Source organism: Diadema antillarum, unplaced genomic scaffold, assembly GCF_040938485.1.
Source record: "Diadema antillarum isolate AM-2024a unplaced genomic scaffold, OU_Dant_1.0 seq00000445_RagTag, whole genome shotgun sequence".
NCBI classification, from domain to species: domain Eukaryota; kingdom Metazoa; phylum Echinodermata; class Echinoidea; order Diadematoida; family Diadematidae; genus Diadema; species Diadema antillarum.
This window is the reverse complement of record NW_027271419.1, coordinates 1,339,091-1,365,386: the sequence shown is the minus strand read 5'-3', so window position 1 is coordinate 1,365,386 and position 26,296 is coordinate 1,339,091. Positions and strand designations below refer to the sequence as shown.

The following is a 26,296-nucleotide window of genomic DNA, read 5'->3' as shown; positions in this document are numbered from 1 at the left end:
TATGCTTTTTCATATTTCATAAGAGGTTTCTCATCATCTCACATAGAAATGTTCAAAACATGAATCCCCACCTCAACCAGTCCTGTACAGTCCCTTTAACATGGTACAATGTACATTTCAGCTTTGCTCACTTCCAGTACAGAGAGGGAGTTGTGAAATACAGACTGTATATAAAGGCATTATCTATCACTTGCAGATGAAACAAAAACCAAGCTTTAGTGCTTCAAAATAGTTCTCAAATGTGAGTTAGGGATAGAAACAACCAATATGTTAATCAGTACGGTGTTTATATTAGTATTGTTAAATATAGGAAATGCACATAATAATTATAATAAAACTTTTTCTAGAATAAAGTGTGTACAGTTATGATTTACTGAGAAAAAATAGTGATATCTCCTTCTATACGCTTTATTGCAAAATTTTGATATGGTAGGATGTATGTGATACAACTGACCTACACATACCAATCAAATGTGATAACTCAAATATTTTTCAAATCACGGCTCCCAATGGTAAATGGTAACTTAAATATCAGAACTAAACTTTCCATGATAATGATATCCCTCCCTCCATACTCGCCCCCACCCCCCGTTGACACACTCCCCTTCTGCCCCCCCCCCCAAAAAAAAAATCTTGTCTCCAGGTGCCCAGTTCACACATGACGAACTAACAGAATTTGAATTGCAAATACCCATCCTCACTGGATAGGTCCCGAGGCACACAAGTTTACATACTGCATGCGAAGTGGGGTGGGGGGGGGGGGGGGGAGAGGTGCTACAGATATGCCGTAGAATGAACGTGTCCACAGGGTACAACATGGAAGCTGAGACCATGGCATTTCCCTGAAGTTTACTGGAAGTCAAGTACGCGGATGAGAGCTAACTCATAGGCAGTCTCGTGTAAACAATTCATAAAGAGAATCCTAGAAATGGTAGAATCTCGCAAAGTATCATGGGAATGCGGGGAGGTCCGACCGAAATACTCATCCTCCAGTTACATTGGTGACTCACCGAGTCAATCGCGCCAATCAATACCTCGAAAAAAAAAATGATATCATTCATTGCAAATGATTGTATCCCAATATGACAGAGTTAGGTAAAGTTGCTGCCAGGTTTATATTGTATGCCGGAGCTCCGTAGCAGGGGTGGATGCTGAACATGAATGTCTGAGCACTTGTCACACAACACTACAGTCTGAAGTGACTATACCGCTCTCCAACATGTACAGAGAGTCGGCAGAATTTGCAAATTTGGTACAGAAAAGCTAAGGCCTTCAGAGTAAAACGTGACACAAAAATTGCATACTGCCTCAAGCACTCCCTGGGCTAAATGTTGTTACAGCGTATAGTAATAGTTTGCAACTCTGATTTACAAAACTTCAGTGGGGGGAAAAAAAAAAAAACTTTAATGGAGCACATCGTTCTACTCCAAAAGAGTTCTACTCCAAAAGAGAGTTTAAATCGGGGAAGCTACGCCTGAGCGACAGCGTTCGGGAGTTCAGTTCCCAGGGGGGTCCTTAGTCACACGAAACCAGCGACTCTTACCTGATTAATGGCCAATTTGAGGAGCGATGATGTCGCTCAAGTTAGGAGTCGCAGATGTACACACGAACACGCCTCTCGTAAATCTCTCTGGGTATATGGGGAGAGTGCTGGGAAAGGAAAGAAAAAACACAAAACAAATTGTTCAGAGCACTGATTCAATAAAGTGGCCGTACCCTCAAGTACAGCACATCCTCACGTCCAAGTACAGAACTGTCACCGGTGAGACATCACTAATCTTTCCCAGAAATCGTTTTAATCATTGTTCAGGATATTGTTTCCCGTAATTAATCATTTAGGCTCAGAGATTGGTGTTCACTTTGGTGCTTCATACTAATTCATTATGACAGTCATCACAAAAAAATAAACTGTCCTGTACACAAATGGACACACATAAAAATGATATGGTGTATTTGAGGGGGTAAAAAGGTAAGAGTACAATTGTATATTTTACTCTCTCTCTCTCTCTCTTTAAGACTGACTTTTAAGTGGTCTGGAATTTTTAACACCATAACAGAAATGATCAAGTGGCCGGGTCACTCACAAATTGCATAATTCATCATGTTCTGCTAAACACATTTGTACTCATTCGTAGATTTCTAAATATTGCGACTTAAGAAAAAAAAGTCACATAATTATGTATTAGTTGGTATCTGAGAATATATGTATGAAATGAACTTTAAAGAAACCTTGCAAACTTTCACATCAAAATATTTTCACAAAAACCTCTCCTGTATGTCCTCTATTCTCAATCAGATTTGGCCATGAAAAGAGAGCTTTCTGCAACATACAAGTCATGGCCAATTCAGATATTGAATATTTACTCTCTCAGCACTCAACATTCACCACACAGTAGTTCCACCATTTGTATGTTCAGGAGGTGAAAACTATGCCCACTTTCAAACTTTTCACATTTTTCATTTGCAGTCACATTTCTGAAATGTGTTTTGCAAAGTATGCATAATATAGAATTTATGGATCAGGATCAGACACTGAAAATAGTACTGCTGGTTGCTATAATACGAAACTGCAAATGGCATCGGACTCAACAGATGTTTTGCAGACACATGATATCCTATCAATCAAACGACTCTTTAACATTCGTGCAAGGGTACATATAGTACATGTATACGCCCACGGCATACACATCAGAAATAAATTCTGATGATAACACACTGAATTGGTCAAAGTGAGTAAAGATCAAGCTACAATTCGGTCAAAAAGTTTAGATTACAAACAGGGTATGCAACAAAACCAAGCGCAACTCCATCAGAAAACTTCTCCACGTGCCATGATTGGCCAACAGTTGGTCTTCAGAAGCAGATGAGGAAAATTACTGGTACATGATTCCAGTTTCCATAAGTTGGACCTTCAAAAAATAACCTGATGATGGCCATACAATGTGCTTCTAAACACATTAAAAAATGATACTTTGTCATTCTGAAAGTTTCCATGACTCTGTCCCTTCCCATTATGCATAGAAGTGATACCGAGGCAGAAAATTGTTCAAACCCCCCCTCCCCCCCCCCCCCCCCGAAATAATGCCCCTTTTTGAGGCTGGAGTAATTGAAATTACATTATCCCATCAGAATAGACAGAGAATGTATTTGGAGCGGTATATCCACACCGAAAAACCAATATCTGTCGTAAATTTCCTTCCAATTCTTCGCTTTTGTTTGCCACCCGACCGCGGGTCCATTTGTTGTCCCAAATCCATGACAAAACCGGAGCTCGCAGCTTGCTCGCCGCCCAAGGTTTGGAAAAGTGATCCTAACACTCTTCAACCGCTAAAACGAAGGTCTGATAACACTGCAATTCCTCATCCCATGCTTTCATATAGACCAGAGGATGAACGGATCCTGCGATATAACTTGTCATCTTCGCCTCCTCAATGGAGTCATTAGCCACGTATTGTGACGGGCCTCTGAGTCACTGCTTTGACGTACGCTGGACAAGGAGAGTAACAAGTTAATACATCGGAGCGATGCATCGTTAATGTCACTGTATATGAGGGATCGCTCCATCCATGTAAAAGATATTATATCATGTAAAGGCAATTTGAACATGTGACATTTACATCTCACGAAAATTGAGGGCAGAAGAATTGAATTTGCTCTGGCTTAGTCATCCAAGGGTAGTCACAAAGTAGCTTGCAATATGGATATCTGTCAGTATTTAAGATATGCAGGTCTGTCGTCAGTTGTCATCCAACTCACAAACAACAATAACAAAACCCACAGCCAAGCTCTCATGGGGGAAACACATGTGACAAAATTGAAAATCTGTCTAACCGTAGCTCGAATGGTCGTCACGTATAGAGGACAAATCCATCCAAATATGTACATGTATGTGTGGACTGAGTGAATGCAGTAATAACAGTAGAACACATTACTAAAGTTTGTGGAAAATCAGACAATCCGTTCAAAAGTTATGAATTTTCAAGTTTCAGTGATGTAACACTTTCCAACACCTACATGAAGAAGCACTAATGCAATGCAACGCAAACACTCGATCGAACCAAGTTTGCTACTCCAGTGTGTTCGTGTATGGGAATCAACAAAAATGTATGCTGTATATATTCAAATGATTGCATTTTATTAAGCCCTGACATACAAGTGATTTTCTATACCAGTTTTTTACCTCCGCCAAGGGAGGAGGTTATGTTTTCGTTACCATTGGTTTGTGTGTTCGTTAGATAGTTAGTTAGTTAGTTTGTCCGTGTGCAAAATAACTCAAAAAGTAGTGAACGGATTTGGATGAAACTTGCAGGAAAGGTTTAGAACAAGAGACCCGCGGGTCTAGCGCTCACCTGAGTATCACAAGTTCACCTTTCACGCAGTCACTAATCTAAATTATTCACAGCTCTACCAAAATTTGACCAGGCATTCTCAAGTAGAAGATGAAAATGTACAATAAGGGCGCAATCTTTTTTAAGATTCCTTAATTTGGGGGGATTGGGGCCCCCTGGGTGGGGCATGGTGCCCATTTTTATAAATTGAGATCCTGACCCCCTAGGGATGCTACCTGCCAAGTTTGACGAAAATACATTGAGGTTTTCAGGAAGAAGATGAAAATGTACAATTCAGGCCCCCATTTGGACCTTCCCAACCAATCCCCCCCCCCCCCCCCTGCCCCCAAGAGGGGCACCCCTGGATCTCCTATGAACAAACTTGAAACTACAGTCATTAATGTACTCACTCATAGTATTATCTTAGCTCTATAACTTCTGATTCTAGAGAAAATTTTTAAAGATTCCTTCATTTTGGGGGTTTGGGGCCCCCTGGGTGGGGCATGGTGCCCATTATAACAAATTGAGTTCCTAACCCCCCAGGGATGCTACCTACCAAGTTTGGTGAAAATGGGTCATGGGGTTCTCAAGAAGAAGATAAAAATGTACAATTTAGGCCCTATTAGGACCCCTCCTCCCCTGGGTCCCAAGGGGGGGGGGGGCACCCCTGATTCTGCCATAAACAAACTTGAAACTACAGTCATCAATGTACAAACTCATAGTATTAACTTACAACGTAGCTCTATCACTTCTGGTTCTAGAGAAGAAGATTTTTACAGATTCCATACTTTTGGGGTATTTGGGCCCCCTGGGGGCCCCCTGGGTGGGGCATGGTGCCCATTTTAACAAATTGAGTTCCTAACCCCCCAGGGATGCTACCTGCCAAGTTTGGTGAAAATGGGTCATGGGGTTCTCAAGAAGATGATGAAAATGTACAATTTAGGCCCCATTAGTACCCCTCCCCACCCCCCTCCCCTAGGTCCCAAGGGGGGCACCCCTGATTCTGCCATGAACAAACTTGAAACTACAGTCATCAATGTACTAACTCATAGTATTAACTTAGCTCTATCATTTCTGGTTTTAGAGAAGAAGATTTTTAAAGATTCCTTAATTTTGGGGGGTTTGGGCCCCCCTGGGGGCCCCCTGGGTGGGGCATGGTGCCCATTTTAGCAAATTGAGTTCCTAACCCCCTAGGGATGCTACCTGCCAAGTTTGATGAAAATCGGTCTTGGGGTTTTCAAGAAGAAGATGAAAATGTAAAAAGTTTACGCACGACGCACGACGCACGACGCACGACGGACGCCGGACGAAGGGCGATCGCAATAGCTCACTTGAGCCTTTGGCTCAGGTGAGCTAATGATGCAAGTAACAGATGATTAAATTTTGGTAGTGATCTGAGAATTTTGGGGGAATTTATGAAGGATTTTTGATATTTTGGCAGGTAGGGTCAATGAACTTGGGAGTTCAGGCTGCGCGTATAGAGGTTTGCATGTGCGCACTAAAGTGCGTGCTCTAGTTTACTGCTAGGGCGAGGCGTGCCGTGCAGCTGAAGGTTTATGACGTAACAAAGGCTTCTATATTGGGAAATCGGGCGACTTTCAGCACACAATGCTATAACTACGTATAGGTGGAAATCACTGATATCTCTAATGAAGAACAAGATCAGTGGTGGAAATGAGCTGCATGATTGGCGGAGGTCTGCGCTCTCAGAGTGCTTCTCTACTTTATACATATTTCTGGACTTTCTTTTCGGGCAATATGTTTGGGCAAGTGTTCTGTATTTTGCAACAATTTGAAGATCATCATGTCCAACCAGGCAATGGTCAAGAAAAAAAAGGGGGGTATGTACAGTAGAACCTCATATACATTGAAATTACAGTTTTGGTTGAGATGGGGGATTCAGATTTTAACTTTTTGCGAGTTGATTAGAAACCTCTCATGAAATATAAAAGAGAATACAATTCTAAGAGGAATTTAAAGTTTATATGACGAAAATTGGTTTTGAAATGGCTGAGGTATCCAAAAACAAAGAGGTCCTAACAAATGGTGGGACCGACATTCTATTACAATTTAGGACCATTTTGATTTACTTTGTTTTTAGATATCTTAACCATTTCAAAACCAATTTTGATCAAATAGACTTTGAATTCCTCTGTATAGAATATTGTATGCTCTTCAATATTTCATCAGTGGTTTCAAATCAACTCGCAAAAAGTTAAAATCTAAATCCCCCATGTCAGCCAAAACTATACCATCCCTTTAAACTAATTTGTGTCATAGCAACTCAGGTGCAATAACCAATAACACAGAAGTTTTAGTAGATGTACATGGAAGAAAGAAATGAGACAATTTCTTGAATTTCTCATCGTATTCATTAAATGGTCCAGGTGTCTTAAGATTGACGTGACATTAAAAGAGGATCCTCTGTACCACATACATGCAAAATGTCACCCATATGACCTGTCCTACATGTATACTTCCCTTATTAATAGACTACCCTCTACTCTCCCATTTTATGACCGAAGGACAGCTAACATCTTTTGACACTTTGTCGGTTTCAGTTTCAGTCACAGTTTAAGTAGCAGTGTGAAGGAAATTGACACATTGTCTTAACACAAAGATCTCCCTAACGTGTACACTCACATTGTTTCAGTGCCAGAGTTTATAAAAGATTATCTGATTTCTTTATACTGATAATGCACTCTGTTAAAAAAAAATGAAGTAGTCCCAAACATTCAAACTGGTGATGGTAAATTCTAGTGTTTTTGTTTTAATTTGAGCCTTTATCATCAGCTTGCCATAGTATTCATAATCCATGTGATCACAAGATAGGCCCTCCTCAACCAATTGTTAACCAATTCTAAAACAAAACAAAACACGAAAATCCCCAAAAGCTTGACTGTTTCGTAGAACATCACATGATATATATCATGTTTACATTTCAGCATTTCATTTCATTTATCATTTCTAATACAAAAAAAAGGTACTCAGTAGACCTTGGTCATATTTACCACATCTATTAAAGGTCAGCTACATTTGGAAATGCACATGAGAGAAATATTAAAAGGAAACAGCACTCTCAGACCATCAATTTTCCACTCCTCCAGTCCAAGTCAAATTTGCTCTGCGCCCACACAATAGAGTCTCTGTAGGGTTTAATCTGGGAGTTCATGGTTGGAGACAACCCTTTCTTGTACTTGGCAAACACAGAACAGTTTACTCAGGAAATGTGGTCTAGGTATATAAACCACAATGAGCATTGCTACCTTCCTTTTTTTTTCATTTCCTCCGATCATGTAAAGGCAAGTTCCTTTATTTCATATATATACCAGTATGTTTTGTATTGCACCACGGAATAAGCCTGACAAAATAGTCTTGCTGCAAAGTACAAAGAGCACAAATGCACATACATTTTGTATCAGGTAAAAGCACGCAACATTGAGATTATATCGATAATGATTTTTAGTGGTTGGAGTTACTCTCATCATATCCTGTAAACAGTTGAAGCATTATTCTGCCCTCTTCTGACAAAAAGGAAAGGAACACTCACAGAATTCAGAGGAATTTCATTCGTATCAGGGCATGCCTGAACATCTACACTTTCAGCTTTCACTGTGTTTTCAAAATAGAAATCTAGTTTTTGTGCTATCTTGCCGAAATCACTCAATTTGCAATTTTTTTCAGCTTGTACTAAATTCAAGTGGAATCTATGTTTGAACAGATTATCAAAATTTCTTTTTTAAGTGAAAGGAACTGCAATAATCCCTTGTGAACAGTATTCACTTTTATTTGAAAACTACATCTGTTGGGCTAAATATGCAAGAAACATTCTGGAAAATCTTATCTTTATACCTAGCCAGCAGTGCAAATCAACTGACGGGAAAAGTGATGAATTACAACATTAAATCTATGAAAAGATAACAATCAATGCAACTGAACAATGGATTACATTTACAAACTGTTGTTTTTTGATAAATCACTATTAACAATCATACAGATAACATGAAAGCAATGGTCCCCTTTTACAATGTAGTTGATTATGACTTCTGTTAGGGAAAGTGGAATGGTGGAATTTCCCTTTGAGAAAGTTAACTCATCCTGAAGCCTACTCTACAAACCATTCCCCCATTTTCAAGTGTCTTAGATGTCATATTTCTTCTACCTGCCCTTATGGCCCTTCTGGCAGGGAACTCAATATCTGTCAAGCGTCTAACAGTCAGCCGATGCGTAATGCACAAATCATTCAAATTCCAGCAATGACAATTGAGAGGAGACACCATGGCTACGCACACACATGACATCACGTTTGATTCATTGAGAGCCGCCCTCTATGTTTGCAGACTGATAATATGCATGAATGTTGCATTTAGGTCGGTTTGGTGGTCAATATCGGAACCCAGAAAGGGATAAGGATGAAGGCACGTGTAATTCCCTTATTCAGCATCTTGCTGAGTTAAGAATGCACGAGGATAAATTGGAAATCATCAGCACTTGGAACATGACCTACATTATGACCTAAATTCAACCCAGTGTAGACTACACGCTGAATATTGTTCTAATAGGCAATTCCTAGAGTGTCTCTTCATCAGCATATTCAAGATTAAAGGTACAGAAACTGGACAAGACTGAATAAGATAATATGATCAAGGAGGTATCAGGTGTGTGATACATGCACCTTTTTAATGTAACTGAATGATATCAAATAATGTAGTCGTAATTCAACAAAATGTATCTAAACTTATGCATTTAATGCAGAGATTTGCAAACAGCAAATTGCATCATCCTCATACAATATATTCAACAGTTACAAAATTGTATAGTATTAGATAATCTGGCTAGCACAGTACTATCAGTCGAGTAAATGATGTATCAATATGTCTCGTCTTTAGTAGAACAAATGATCTTGTTGATGATATAAAAGTGTACACATGTGATTAATTTAGGTATCCCATCATGCAACTTCACAAACCAACTAACATACATACGTACATGTACCTTAAAATATGCCTTATTGAAGGTAACATTATTACTACACTTGTACATAATGTAGTATTGGAAACATACCATATTCATGGAAACGTTTGAGCAACTTACACTTGTACAAAATGTATTTTTCACCAATTTGATAGTGAGCATAAAAAAAATAAAGATATAAAAATAGGCAACTTATCAGAGAAGATCACATGTACGCACAAAACAAAAAGTGTGCACAGTAGATGAAGATGGGATTGTTCAACATTTGTGTCATCATCAATCACTCAGGGCACAAGTGCTTCACGTGTACAAAAATCCACTAGTGATCCTACTCCACTTCGTCTTCACATATGCCATTTTGGCAAGTTTCAACAAAATCGTCTTCTAACCAACTGGTAAAATAAAGACACACACACACACACACACAAAAGAAAACAATCTAGAAGATGTAAACAGAATGCTCCCTGCGTCGAAAAATAGAAATGTGGACCACACATTACCCATCCACAATCATTCTCCACCATCCCCACCCTCTCCCCCACCCCCCCCCCCCCCCCCACCTCCAAGTGTGTGTGTGAATCATGCCCTTGACACCGAATCAAGAGGGTACCCACCTCGGGCTGAATGTAGCTTAGCCAAGGGGTGTATTTACCACCTGACTGTCAGCGTGTGAGCACCACAGGGAACTATATTATTGTCAATGTGGTAGCCCTACATACGTGTAATATAGTGTATGTGAAAGGCCTCTCACTTCTACTATGCAAAATTTCTTGTGTTGTCGTTGGCGACGACTACTACTGAGTACGGCAAGGAAGAAAATTATGAGTCAAATTTCTTATGAAACAATTGTGGAGACATGGGGCGGAATATTGAAAACATTCTGGCAGACATTATTTTCTTTTTCCAGACTACAATTCTATCATCTGCATGTTTTCATAATATGCTACCCGATCAGCCCTTAACCCATTGAGGATGGAGAGATTTTGCTACAACACACATTTCTCATTCACACTTGACCAAGTACACTCAGGACTCATCTTCAACGGATTACAGTATGTGTTATTGAGGCCCCTTTCACGTATTCATGGCTAATAAATCATCTGCATCCAAATATTAACGCAGATAAGACAAAAAAACTCACATTCATTCATGTATAACCTTAGGAAGTCAGCACCACTTTATATACAAATGCCAGTTCTATGATCATGTAATGTTTATTAAAGCAATAATCTTCAAGCGCACACATACAAAATGTAGCTCATGTGATTTGAGTGCAGTTATACTTCTGAGTACTAAGTATATTGTAGTTGGTTGGGTGGGGCAGTACTGAGCCACACACACACATACAGTTATATGTAATATAGCCTACACTGCAATGAGGAAACATGTTACAGAATCATGTGTGTTGGAAGCCTTGTCAGCTCTTCAGACTTATCCACACAAGTAGTGGAAAGTGTCCATGAAATATGCAGATAATCCTATCCCAATCTACAGTCATGTACAATGAAAGAAGTCTTTTTATAACTTGGTACTCACATTATCTGCATCCATGATTACCAGAGGGAGGCATTAGCCTATTTCTGAAACTAGTTCAAGCTCAGCTCCCCCTCCTTCCCTCCCACCCTTCTCCCCGCCCACCCCCTCCCCCTCTCCCCACCAGATCATGTCTCCTCAAGAAGGATGCCAGTTCTATGAAAGTGATATCTCAATTCCTTCGACAACAGTATGTGTATCCAAATATGATTCATTCATTCATCCCTTTGACTGTGAGAACAACTTGCCATTTTTAGGATTGGACATACTCTAAAAGTGGTTATTTTTGTGGGAGTACCAGTAATTTTTTGCACTCGGGTGGGTGAGGTGATTTGTGTGTTTTTAATTCTGTGGAACAAGGACATTTATTAGTGGAACATATGAAGTGCAAAAGTGTTCGTGTGCTTTTATTTTTGCCCCGGTTTCCGGTTGCGCGAAATGCGTGAAAATTTCCACTCCTACAGTAATCAAATACAACTCCCGAGGTCAAAAGCTGCCAAGTTCATATTGTAAGTAAATTCCTGAAGTGATCTATGAGTCTTCTGTATACATCACAGTACACAAATGTAGCTTTCGAGGCAGTCGTCATAATCAAAAGCTCACGTGCAGGTGCAATGTGGTGTTTCATGTCACCACACTCGAGTGCCTCAATAAAAACAGGGCGGTGAAACAAACTGTTCATCATCACAGTGCACTCAACATTGATACACCTGTAGCTCGTAAAGCTTGTGAAAGCTCACAGCAGCCCCATTCACAACCAGAGAGAGTCAACTTCCCTTGTTTGCTTTTTAATGGCAGTTTTAACATGAAGGAATACTGGGATATATAAAATGCACACAAGGTGCCAAATACATGTATGTACACAAAATCTACTGGACACAAACCCAGCTTCTTGCAATCCAGTACAAGAACAAAATCACTGATGAAGTATTGCCTCAAAATATGTACGCCCACATACTCATATTTGTGTATCTTGTGTTATCAATTGGCATTTTATAATTTGTGGTTATTTACAAGTCTTTAATGGGGTAGTATTGATTAATGACACCAATGCTTCATAGCAGAAACCAAATCAACTGACATTCTGCAAAGCTTTGATAGACAGCTTTATCAACTCTATTTACAGGTATCCAAAATTTCACTTGGTACCTTCATAAAGGATGAGTTTTTGTTCGTTTGTTTTTTCTTCTTTTCCTTTGTTCTTCTTAATGAAATGGCACCTGGATCTTTGTAGACCAACTAAAACATGCAGAGGAGAAGTCTGGGCTGATATAATTCTTCAAATTGTGCAGGTTTCCTTTCCTTTCCGCAAGACGCCCAATTCAGCCGCGGAATGAAATCTAGCCCTGCCTTGAGGAAATGGGAGATTTCCTGTTGATGTGTGAAGAGAAACTCTGAGTCCATCTTCACACTAAATACCTCCAGTACGATATCCTCATGACCTGTAATCCTCTGATGCACCACGTCTGGACCCATTTTCGGCTTTAAAGGGAATTAAATTTGACAAATATGTCTCATTCCAAACCATTGAGCATGTTCATAACCCATTGAGGATAGGCTGATTTTTCTACAACACACATTCCCATTGACACCTGCCCGAGTATACTCAGACCCGTTCACGTCTTCAACAAGTTAAATGAAGAGGCTCTGTACAGTCCAATAAGAATCCTGCCTTCCAACAAGATTAACTCTGATGGTAATCACTAGACACTTACAAAAATTTGTGTATGCCAACTGTCGTAACCCATTAACCCATTGAAGACTAGTCAAATAGAAAAATACTAGACTAGAAAAATACATTACAAAAGGAATGAATGCACGCTTGACGCATTAATGAAATGTTTTAAAACAAAAATACACTGTACTTCATATGAACACACATTGATGTGATATTTGAATGACTGTGGATTATATTAATACATGATGCATCTATAGATCAATATTCCTGGGGGGGGGGGGAGAGATCTACGCATCACAGGCTGTCAATGTTACCATCTGACTGAAAAGTTTCCACAAATTAAAAGACAAATATTTTAAAATCTGTATCACTGAAAATAAATGAGTTAATCTATTTTTTTGTTTTGCTTTATAGCAAAAACTATACAAAGATTTACTCATTCTAAACAAAATTAAGCTCACATCTTTAATATACTTTTCTTGCTGTTTTTTAAAACAAAAATATTACTTGACATGACAAATCTGAAAAGATAAATGATGGACACACACAAATGACTTCTTAAAAGCCTGGCTTGCTATGAATAATTAATTGGACTGTCCCCTAACACATACATCACTAGAGGAAGAGCCCCATAAAATATAACAGTCTCCTTGGGTGACCATCTTTAATTGAGTTTTGCTGTCTTTTCGCCACAGACTGCCCTTTGAATAGTCTTTACAACCAGACTTTCTTATTCCGCAGCCAAAGCTCGTTTTTAAAGGGATATTACAATTTTGGTTGAGACCTGATTACAGGTTTCTAATATTTTTTGGTGAAATAATGAGAAATATCTCCTGAAATATGAAAGAGCATGTTATTCTATGAGGAATTCAATGTTTATTTGATGAAAATTTGTTTTGAAATGGCGGAGATAGCGATTCTAATAAAGTGTGGGACCCACACTTTATTACGATCGCTTTGTTTTACTTTGTTTTTGAATGTTTCAGTCATTCAAAATGTGATTTTCATCAAATAAAATTTGAATTCCTCTTAAAATGGTATGCTCTGTACTATGTCATAAGTGTTTTCATGGTATCTCACAAAAAGTCAAAAGGCCAATTCTCATCTCCACCAATACTGTACTATCCCTTTAAAAGGGATGGTACTGTGTAGGTTTTGTTGAGATAGGGATTCAGGTTTCCAACTATTTTGTGAGATAAAGAGAAACCTCCATGAAGTACGAAAGAGCATGTTACAGTTCCAGTAGGCATTCAAAGTATTTGACGAAAATTGGTTTTGAAATGGCTGAGATATCCAAAAACAAAGAGGTCCTACTAAAAGATGGGACCCCCATTTCATCAGGACCTCTTTTATTAGTTTAACTACTTTTTTCCACTTTGTTTTACTTTGAATTCCTCCTAGAATTGTTTGCTCTTAAACATTTCATAGGTGGTTTCTAATTATCTCACAAAAAGTTGAAGTCTAAATCCCCCATCTCAACCAAAACTACAATGTATGTACCATGGATCCCTTTAACTCATTCACAATCACGGGTATCCTGTTAGCATGCGATACAATGGCTATTTGATAGGGCAAACACAAGAGGATTTAAGAAGCATTCATCCTCTCAAGTTACACACATACTCATGTATCAACACTGCTATCCTGGTCATAAACAGTATTAACAATAGACAGCATTAATTCCTACAACATTCATGAACACATTAGTACTGGCAGATCTTCTCATGCTTACCATATCATGCCAAATTTTAAAAAGCAAAGCATCTCCTTTTTTTAAAAGCTAAATTCCTTCTTCACAGTAGAGGAGTGAAACAAGCTGAATGTTCACACACAAGTTTAGTAGCACTGCCAACTTGGATCTTACAATCACACCAATGCACACACACACACACACACACACACACACACACACACACATACATACATACAAAATGAATAATATACAAACTAAACAACAAAATACCTTGCTTGAAGCCAAAAATCACATTCTGGCAAGGATATAGAAAAAAAAACTGAACATAGTAGGCATGCAATATCAAATTCAAAAGAAGCATATGTGACCGTGCACCTCAAAACGAACATAAAGTCGCACACACTGATTTTGCGTGAGGACTGAAAATAAGTGAAATGGGTCAACCTAGCCGAACTTGACTTTTTTATATTTTCTGAAAGAGCGGGTCTTCTTTTACATTATGCTAAAATTTGGTATCATAAAATGGGCAGGAAAGTGTGTTTTTTTAGCAGTTTATCTCGAACATTTTTGGTAGAATAGTGTGATTAGGTGTGTCTTTAGAATCCCTTTTTCATTTCTGAAAAACCTTGTCCACACTCTTCACTTTCAACTCTAATAACTTTTGAAAAGATGATGCTACTGCTTTGAAAATTGGCATTAATTATGGACACAATGTGTTAAAGAGGCATGCTTAATTTCAATTTAATTTAATAATCCCTTCATTGTTGTTACTCTGGTGGTTTACTTCCTGTTTTTTGTCCCATTCATCGCACAGCCAGCACGGTTTGGTAAAGATTAAGTGCTTGAATAGACACTGTACTTCAGAGCCTCTTTTCTCAGTTCCCACTTTTCCTGAGTTTGTGCTTTCTTTCCAATATTTAGATAGGTTAGGAGAGTCCATTTGAATTGAGTTATATATCATTTTAAAGCTTAAAGTCTGCTCTTTCAGAATATGGTCTCAACTAAAAATTCATGTCTGGCGACTTTTTGTTTGTTTTGAGGTGCAGGGTCACATATGTTATGTTTCATTTCATTAACAAGTTTTCATTAAATACACACACACACACACACACACACACACACACACACAAACAAAGGTACTACTTGGTAAATTTATACAATTTGATACACACATGGTCGTCTGGATATCTGGTTTCAATACATTCTGCGAGTCAAATTGCATTGTGGTGCCTAGACGGCACAGTGCTCAGCAAACATCGAATATGAATAAAGAAAAAGAAAAAGAATAGAAGTTGAAGCTGGACCACATACAAGTTTCAAAAGTACATTTTAAAAAAGCTTCTACTCATATGTCTTTACTTTTGCCACACTTATGTTAACAACATGATTCATACACTGTACATAATATGTAATCATAAGCGTGAATGCCAACAATAATACTAATAATATTATTATCATTAATAATATCAAAAACCACAGGGCATTCTTAGATTAAGTTACATCTCTAGAGAAAATCATACATAGTATACGTTCAACATATTTTATCAATGAAGAAAGGGCAGTGACCTTATACTCACAGTCAAATGGTAGGACTTCCGGTATGGAAATCACCACATCTGCACCTTTGTATGTGCCAAATGTGAAGCAAATCGAGGGACTCTTTTTAAAAATCATGTTAATGAGATCTACAGCATACATATGTACAGATAGACACACACACAAAAAAAAACCCCTAGACATCCATGGTCATACTGGCACCTTTTAGAGCACAGGAATTAAAATATTGCCACTGTGTCTGTGCCAAAGACTAATATACTCTCAATCAGTTCATCATTAGTCCTTTTCATTCAAAGCCTGTACCAAGGACACATAATGATATGCCCCGATGTAGACTTTCAAGGCGGATACCAAAACGATATTCATAGTTGATCGCCATTCTCTGATAATGATAAAGGTGGTCTGGTCTGAATTTCAACAAAAGATCACACACAGAAATGATATCATATTAGTGCAAACATAGTAATTGAAACTAAAACCTTTAAAGGGATCGTACAGTTCTGGTTGAGACCTAATTTCAGGTTTCTAACATTTTTATGTGAGATAATGAGAAATCTCATATGAAATATGAAAGAGCATGCAATTTTATGAGGAATTCAACGTTTATTTGATAAAAATTGGTTTTGAAATGGCTGAGATATCCAAAAAAGAACGATTCTAATAAAGTGTGGGACCCACACTTTATAACCATCGCTTTGTTTTACTTTGTTTTTGGATGTTTCAGTTATTCCAAACCCGATTTTCATCAAATAAACTTTGAATTCCTCTTAAAATGGTATGCTCTGTGCTATATCATAAGTGTTTTCTTGGTATCTTGCAAAAATTCGAAAGCCTATTTCTCATCTCAACCAAAACTGTACTATCCCTTTAAGGGTTTATAATGAATGAATAATCACTTTCTGATGCACTTCACAGTGAGCACTTACGGGTATCAAAAATATCTCTGTTAGCCTCAATGATGTATGATTCAACAACAACAAAAGAGACAGAAACAATGACTGCCGTGGCAAATACAAAAATATGAATGTCTTGTACCTCCATAATTGCATGCAGATACATGGTGCTAGTCACTCAGTATGTAGGCTGTATATACAGTATGTCCCCCCCCCCCCCCCAAAAAAAAAAAAAAAAAAAAATACAATTGGATTTTTGCATTGATAACACCCAGTATGATTAAACCGTCTTAATGCTACTTCAGGGTCTTGCGATAAAATAAAACATCTTAGCTCTATTTTGCAAAAAACCCCATGCAATTTGGTTAAGCGGTCATAGAGAAATGTGGATTGTTGTAAAGCATGTCATGAGTCTGATTCTTCCAAGTTTAGTACGGGTACTTGGATGCCCTTGGAACTGCATATTAATGTGTAAAAACAATAGACAGAACTTGGAGGGAAAGGATTCCTGACATGCTCTACAAAAATCCTAATTTCTCTTTGACCATTGAAGTAAATTGAATGGGGTTTTCTGTAACATGTGGGAAATGAGTTATAGTTTCATACCCTGAAATTATATTTGGATTGATTCACTATTTTTAAAGTTATCGTTGCGGAGGGTACCATTCTAATTTTTTTGGGGGGACATACTGTACAGTACAGCTCCCAAAGTACTGATCTAGCCCTACAGATTCGCAGCCCCAAAATTCAATTGTTATTAAACATGGTAGTCACGCTTTTGGCTTGGATTAGGTGAAGGAAATGAGGCACGGCAAGCAAAGTCCCTCAGAGCAAATCAAAAATAACAATCCCAAGGTTCGCTTTTATGCACTTCCATATTTAAGTCCTAAAACAGCTGACGATCAGTTACATGTGCTGTGTCTGCTCTGTGTAAAATTTGTACTGCAATGTACGCCATACCACTAATTCTCACCCTATCATTATGGGAGCAATGAAAGAGGACTAATTAGTGGTAGATGTATGAGCAAAATCAATGCAGATGAACGCTTGTGAAAGATTGCTTGATGACACGATCGTTTAGACTGATTGACTTGCGTAATCATAAATCGTGTTCAGCTCATTAGCGCAAATGCTAGCTGTGGAATGTACGTACATGTATACTGTACATCTGTATAGTGTGGAGCATGAAAAATATACATCAGATTGTAATAATGGGAAATGAAATCAAATACATCCTACAGGGCATAATGCCTTTAGGTGATTTGGGGCCTCTTGCAATTATAAAACTTTTTACCCTTTATAAAAAAAAATTCAGGTTACTTTATAACAGAGTTTTCTAAAAGTAGCAGTAATGGTACGTATTATTTGTGATCATTATGACAACTATCCCTATTATCTTCCTTTCATAATGTAAATATGTGGTTAGACACCCAGTTTTTGATTTTCTTACAGAGACTTCTTGTGCAATTATGTCTCAGCAAAGAATTTAAAGGGTGTGTACAGTTCTGGTCGAGGTGTAGATTTAGCTTTTAACATTTTGCGAGATATTCAGAAACTACTCCATGAGATGTCAAAGAGCATGCAGTTCTAAGGGGTATCAAAAGTTTATTCGATGAAAATCGGTTTTAAAATGGCTGAGATATCCAAAAACAAGGTGAAACAAAGAGATCCTAATAAAGTTGTGGCATGTCGCCTTTTATTATTAGCACTTTTTTGGATATCTCAGCCATTTGAAAACCAATTTTCATCAAATAAATGTTGAATCCTTCTTAGAATTACATGCTCTTTCATATTTCATAAGAGGCTTTTCATTATCTCACTTAGGAATGTTCAAAACATGAATCCCTACCTCAGCCAGTACTGTACAGTCCCTTTAACAAGGACGTCTTAACATAGAATTACATTTGTATTAAAGTGCAGTTCACAGTAGGGATTGTGAAACAGATTAATAAAGATGCAAGCAGCAAGATCAAAACTTCTTGCTCTAAGCAATCTAGTCTATTCTCTTTTCATCTACTGTAAAAGTGGAAATTTTCGTGCATTCCACGCAACCACAAGCTAGCGTGAAAATAAAAGCATGCAAATTATTTAGCATTTCATATATTCTACTTCTAGTAATTAATGTTCTGATTCTCCTGAATTTAAAACATGCAAAATTCATCTTACCTGGCCAAAGTGCAAAAAAAATTACTCATGTGAAAATATCCACTTTTACAGTAATCACAGGTGTAGGATTGGGAATATGGTACAAGATACAATATACTTGTATTGTCAAGGAGATCATTACACAGTTTATGTCATAGAATATCAAGTATATGCACTGGATGCAACCAACTTTCCATGCAACAGAACAAATTCTCTGGCTTCTATAAAGCATGATGCTCTTAACACAACTACATGGCAGAAGGATCAAATCTACCTCACTCTTTGTAGGCCTACCTTGTCAAACATTGGCAATGAGCAGCAAATTCATGATACTACGTAGACAACTTTTAGCAACAAGTTCAATACATCTGATCTAAAAGCCCTTGATAGAGAGTCAACTCTATTTCATGCCAGAGCAAAACCTGGCACGATGATAAAGAACTAATTCAAAACAAGTTTCAAATTTCCCAGTGGGACAGACTGACTATGAATTTTATTCTCTTAGTTCACATTTTACAGCTAAAGGAAAAAAAAAATCAAACAATGCGACATACTTTTAAAGTACATTTTAAAGTACTGTAATACAATAATTGCACTTGTTGTAAATGTGGTCATATATAGTTTGTACTGGTAGCTGAGAGTGCACTGGCACAACTTTCATAAATTTAAAGGCATAATTCACCATTTGCAGATGAAACAAAAGCCTTGCATTAGCGCTTTAAAATAGTTTTAAAATGTGAGTTAGGGATAGAAACAACCACTGTAAAAATTTGAATCAGTAAAATCGATGTTAGATATTGTTAAATATATACAAAATGTGAACAATAGTTATGATAAAAATTTTTCCAGACTAAACTGTCTACAGTTACTATTTATTAAGACAAATACTATTATAACCTCCTTCTATTATAGGCTTTATTGCGAAAATTTTATATGGCAGGGTGTTTTGTGGTACAACAGACCTACTCATATGCATCAAATGTGATATTTTGAACATTTTTTAAATCACTGCTCCAAAAGGTAAACCAGACCTTTAACTCTTCGTGTTCCACAATGTAAACCCCTAGTTTGCCACATTATTTTGAGACAGATGAGTGCTGTTGAAAAACATTCCGTGTTACTGCACCGTGTAACTTTTTATAGAAAATTTTATGCTAGAAATGCAGAAGAACAAAGTTGTAGACAACATTGCAAGTTTTGCTGTGAGGTAAATTTTGTACCAAAGCTATATGGGCATATAACGCTTTCTACATACTGTAGCATACTGCGATTCATCTATTGGTTCGTGTGCTGTTGTTCACGTGAGTAAATCATGTGAAGTTGGTAATGGGTCAAATGAGTCGGGCATGCAAACATGGCACACAAAGAATTAAGTTGATCACGCAATGATTATTTTCCAGATATAGCATGATTATTTGGGAGGTAAAATCCAATCTTACCAAGCAAAAACAGTGTTATCTTCATTTTATCCCCAGAAATACGTAAGTTGGGTTTAATCTATTCTAACAATCTATCGATGCAATCTACTGAAATGATCAAATTCAAAGAGGAAAGTTGAAGAATAAAAATGAGAATACCAGCTGGTTCAACATTTTGAGTGCAAATCAGCAAAATCATCATGAAGTTGTGACAAACTCAGATAAACTGGTTTAAAAAGAGCAGAATATAATCACACAAAACATATATCTCCAGAGAAGGGGAAACAATCAACCAAAAGCCTTGAAATTAGGCCAGCATAGATAAATCTTCTCAATGAACCTCACAAAGTGACTGGTGCCTCCTTTGCAATTCACAGCATTCGACCTTTATACAGACAGCGGGTATCTAAAGGCTTACCTTAGCTGCTCAAGCGTTCAGTTTCCTCTGACCTTGACTTCCTGACAACCCACATTGGAATAATCCGCTTGCCCGCACAATGATTACGGTATACAGACACTGCTTAGCTATTCCAACGTCACTCCAACATCTGAGAGAGATAATGAACAGAAATGAAAATGTCTCCTATGAAATCAGCACCTAAGTAGGTCATTCATTTGCCAACATCAGTTTACAGTAACACTACACACTTACGACCTGTACAATGGAGCAGGTCAAATGACTCGATAAAAGTACAACATGCAGTGAAACCAATTTTAATCCGGGAGCTCCGATTAAGTTCAGGTTCGAAGAAAAAACATTTACCATACGAAACTGTTTCATTTTATTTCTTGTGGCACACAGGAAATGTGGCACACGACAGGGGATTTACTCCATGGCACATAGAGAGTTTATAAAATGAGAAAGTTAAAGTTCCACTCCAGAAATGTTCACGTTGACCTTTCTGTTTAAAAACAAAATGAGCTGAATCAGATGATATGTTTCTGTACAGAATGCTTGTTTATTCATACAACACAACAATGCTTCAAAACGAAGAATACAAAATTCTCTGATTGTTGTTGTTTTTTTTCTGCCCATGGAAAAGGACATTTAGTCCTTATTTGATTGTAGGTCAGTAGTGGCAGACTTGTGAGGTCATAACATCCTTACATCATCCAATTTGCATACTAGCATGTGACAGCCAGCGATATCACAACTTTGTGAAACCATCAGAAACTTATTAAACTATGACCACTTCCATGCATTTGCACAGTAAAAAAAAAAAGAAATGGAAAGATGTACCTTATAGATTCAGTGCTTCAAAATGTTTCCCAAATGTGAGTTAAAGAAACCAAAACCCAAATATAAGCGTGGATAGAGTGAAAGGCGTAAATATTAGCACAACACGTAAAGTGAAAGCAAAATTGGACAATTGATTAAAAAATTCTGAATTTTCGAAGATTCTGTGCCATCATCACTGGATGAAAAGACTACTATGGTTCATGATGTCATGTAAAGACAACAATACAGATATAAGAAATAGAACATATTTCAATTATTCAGTGCTTGATTTTGATAACTCTTTCAGAATGCAGGGGGAATAATAATAACTTCATCATAATGAGTATGTCAGTAACCAGTCAATGGAATGTGTACATTTCATGTAAAGAGAAATGAAATTTTGTTGAATTCTCCTCATACTTTCTTTATGTTCTTCTTGGAAAGAACCCCCAACCCCATCCTGCCCCCCTAAAGAAGCGTAATACTACATGTACTGTATTTACAAATTGTACATTAAACAGCAATTCAGAGAGTACAAGTGTATGCCTACTATACAACATCCATTTTAACACTAATGTGCCATTTCATATTTCATCTTAATGGATTTTACTGCAGGAATCTTTTTTTATATATTATCGAAGAAACATGACATACAAATAAAAACAAAACAGTACATGCATTATGATTGGATACAATCAAACAAGGCTTTACTGGGCATCTTCATACTGGAGGGACCATAATTATAAAGCAACTAGGGAGAAGGAAGGATATCCGTCAACCAATTCGATTTGAAATCTTTAGAGCAGTTCAGAGTTTGAAAGAAATTAAATATTTTCTTCATTTTTGCTAATTGCTGTACAAGACATTACATTTCATAATGAAGTGAATATCTTGGTATACATTGCTCACATTTAATAGATTTCTGAAAGCTCTGGGTACAACATCATAAATTTGTGATGCAAAGCAACGTCAAGGAATATTCTTTTCATGTCTACAGGGAAATACGATTCGCAAGATCACATGGTAAAAACAACAGCTGAACAGGAAAAGATATTAAAAGTGACACCTTGCATGTTTGAAGTGCTTACACAAGGAAGTGATGGAAATGATCCCTGATGATGCACAAGATATACCAGTGTGCTTGGAAGAGTAAAATGCAAGCACAAGTTCACCTTCATAGAAATGCGGATTGAGTGAATGCAACATTATTTAAGGGAACCCAAACCCAAAGAGCAATGTGGATTGAGTGAAAGCAGCAACATTAGTAGAACACATCAGTGAAAGTTTGAGGAAAATTGGACAATCGATGCAAAAGTTATGAATTTTTAGGTTTTGGTGTTGGAACCGCTGGATGAGACTACTAAAGGTTATGACGTATGTGTGGACAACAATACAAAGAAAATATATAGAAAATTCTACAAAAATGCACTTTTCTAGCATCATGAAAGAGCACTTGGACTCACCACTTACAGAAAGCACGGGGAATAATTGCTACCCTTAACATACATCGGTCACAAGTCAAGATTTTTTTTTTCAAAAAATAAAATTTTGTGAAATTCTCTTTATATTATCGTTCTACGCATGTGACATCATACACTGAAGTAGTCTTCTCATCCAGCAGTGACTGCGCAGATACACCATAAAGGTAAATTTCCATTCAAGGAAATCATAAAGGTGTTTATAAAATGGGTTCAAGAATGTAGCCAATAGGAAGCGCTGAAATGAGACACACCTCCTTCCTTTACTTCAGTACAATTGCACTGCCTGTAATCCTATGGTAGATTGCCGATCGCCTGTGCGCGCGGCGGCTCCTTTGATGAATTGCATGCATACACGCTGTCAATCCTGTAAACAACTTCTAGTTAATTCGGGCTGCCGGCCGGCCGGCCTGTCTTCCCTTGTGCATAACATGTGTGGCGTACGTACGTATACTCTACTATACGTACCCTTTGTACAGTACAGTAGACCAAGCGTTATGGGACCGGACGCGTACATGGAGTCACTTTGAAGAGCAAATCCAACGATTTAGCAGGTTAATTCTCACGCCGTTTTCAGAGTATGTTGTCTAGTAGGCCTATATGAGGAGTCTATATCAAGTCTTTAAGGTAAAGGGTGCATATTCTATGTAAAATAAGTAAGTTTTCATGCGGGAACTTAAGTGTCCGGAAACCCAACCCCCCATTATACTTATACTGTATGTGCGGGACTTCCGCGAGTGCGACGTGCGTAAATGTTTGGGACGAACATCTTCGGACGTCTTGACCCACAAAGGTACGTGAAAAACACTGAAAAATGATGTTAGTTTTCGAATTTTCGACCCATTTTATAAAACAAATGATGCACAGGATTATTTCGTGGCGTTAGTGGAGGCGTAGCTCACTCTCGGGTATTTACAATGTAGTGCAACATGCACTCGGCTTCGCCTCATGCATGTTTCACAATTGTAAATACCCTCGAGTGCACCACGCCTACACTAACACACTCTATCCTGTGCATCATTTGTATACTATGGACCAGCCCCATCTAGCAACAACAGGTCAACTGAAAAACAACACATACTTTTCTTTAACTCTCAGTTGTAGGAGTTGATTCAAATAACCCTGTGTAGAAAAAGGATTTAATTCACTGGGAAAGCTGGATGGAAGGCTACACTGGTCATTCTCTTTCCTCCAGTAACAAGAAAGGCAGAGCACCAGCTGAATAAGAAAACATCAACCAAGACTAATTTTATACCACATGGAAACAAAAATGAGTAATTCACTGGGAAGGCTGGATGGAAGGCTACACTGGCCATTCTCTTTCCTCCACTAACAAGAAAGGCAGAGCACCAGCTGAATAAGAAAACATCAATCAAGACTAATATTATACCACATGGAAACGAAAATGAGTAATTCACTGGGAAGGCTGGATGGAAGGCTACACTGGTCATTCTCTTTCCTCCACTAACAAGAAAGGCAGAGCACCAGCTGAATAAGAAAACATCAACCAAGACTAATTTTATACCACATGGAAACGAAAATGAGTAATTCACTGGGAAGGCTGGATGGAAGGCTACACTGGTCATTCTCTTTCCTCCAGTAACAAGAAAGGCAGAGCACCAGCTGAATAAGAAAACATCATTCAAGACTAATATTATACCACATGGAAACGAAAACGAGACCAAGAAAGATCAATAACCTCCCACCCCCCACGACAACATAGCTCCAGGAAATAATTTCTGCTTCAATAAAGACTCCCCATTATTCCTTTTATGTCTATCACTAGCTTTATAGTCCGTTCAGGGTATCATGTGTCATTCGGCAAAATATTTGAAGAAAAAGTCAAGATCAACATCTATAGTCAAAGTGGATTCTAGGAAGTATGAGGATAATAGTCAAGTACACATAAGGGTATAAAAGTTTTCATGAAGAGCACATGCTCATCTGAAAACAGTTTCATGAATGAAACATGTTTTTGTTAAACAATGATGTCAGTTCCAATTTAGTCATATCTTCACAGCTCTTCTACTGGCCAGTAAAATACAAATCATGATTGACAAAATATTCTGTCAATACTACGTACACCATCCATAACCCCTACATCATTCAGAAAAAAAACAAAACCAGATAATCACTGACAAATCATTTAAACTTTACAACAATTGAATATGACAGGAAGGACGTAAAATACTCTTCTTTGGCTTGTGTGACGAAAAAAAAAATCGAAAGATTTTAATTTGAGACTTGTGATGTGATGATGATTGAATCACCTCACTACTATTGCTGCTTGGAATAAAGACTTTAAAGAAATGTCTACTACAGTCAGATTTGTTTGGTGTTACTCTTTTTATCAATACTCAATCTAAAATATGGAGTGATTGCACTTTAAACACATAATTTCTGGCAAAGGGTCATGCTCCTTTCGCCACTTTGGGCCTGGCTTGTAATTATCATTTCAATGGTGTTGTGGGGGTAAAGCCACCGGCTAGACTGGAGGGTTGGCGGCAGGAGGGAAGTTAACGGGAAGAGGAAATGAAATGAAATGAGAGAGAGGGGGTTTATGACGTCTCTCTCATATCAATACACATGTATTCCATTGAAATGTGAGTAATTCATGCTCACTTTCATCTCCCTTTTCTCTCTAACTCTCTACCTCTCCATCTCCCTCTCTTATTTCTTTATTTTTCTCTCTATTTCTCTTCCTATTTATCTCTTTCTGGGCCTTCCCTTCCCCGCTCCATCTCTCTCTCTTTCTATTTCTCTCTTTATATTTGTCTCTCTTTCTATTTCTCTCTATATATTTGTCTTTTTCTATCTCTCTATTTTATGGTCATTTTCATAAGTTGAGAAATGTAATTGCAATGCTGGATTACAATTATGATAAGAATTATCATCCATATACTCGACCGAGGAATGCTTTGCAGATTCTGTGGTTTTGAATTTCAGAGCCAGGATGAGGAGGTGTGGCTTCTTTCCGAGTTCCCATTAATTTACTTTAGTATAGTAGCACACGCTGTGCTGCAGCACCAGTATTTGAGGAATGCATTTTTGTATTGTTTCGTTTTGTTTTGTTTTTTGCAGGGGAGTTGCGGAAGTGATTGAAGGGTCAGCAGAAGCTCCGCCCCCCCCCCCCCCCCAAAAAAAAAAAAAATTGATTTGGCGGTAAATCCGTACATGTGACTGTTTCGCTCCATAATTCTGGAAATTGTTGATTGGAAACCACCTCCTGGCCACAATTTGAATCACGATTGGAATTACGATTCAAATCACATTTCGCGATTTCAGTTTGCATACCCATGGCTAAAATTTGAATAATTTGAATCATGATTCTATTGATGCATCATTACAATCGCGATTTCCAATTATGCACTCTCGGTATA

At 37.8% G+C, this 26,296-nt stretch overlaps 1 protein-coding gene across 1 annotated transcript in view; it reads right to left on the bottom strand.

Moving 5' to 3' along the window:
* Window positions 1-26,296, bottom strand: part of LOC139732721 (unconventional myosin-X-like) — a 206,592-nt gene that overhangs the window by 145,476 nt on the left and 34,820 nt on the right. Inside the window, exons 2-3 of the mRNA XM_071643573.1 lie at window positions 20,638-20,767; window positions 1,544-1,650 (exon numbers count right to left, since the gene is read on the bottom strand). The gene's annotated coding sequence lies outside the window, so the exon portion shown is untranslated. The remainder of the gene's footprint in view (window positions 1-1,543; window positions 1,651-20,637; window positions 20,768-26,296) is intronic.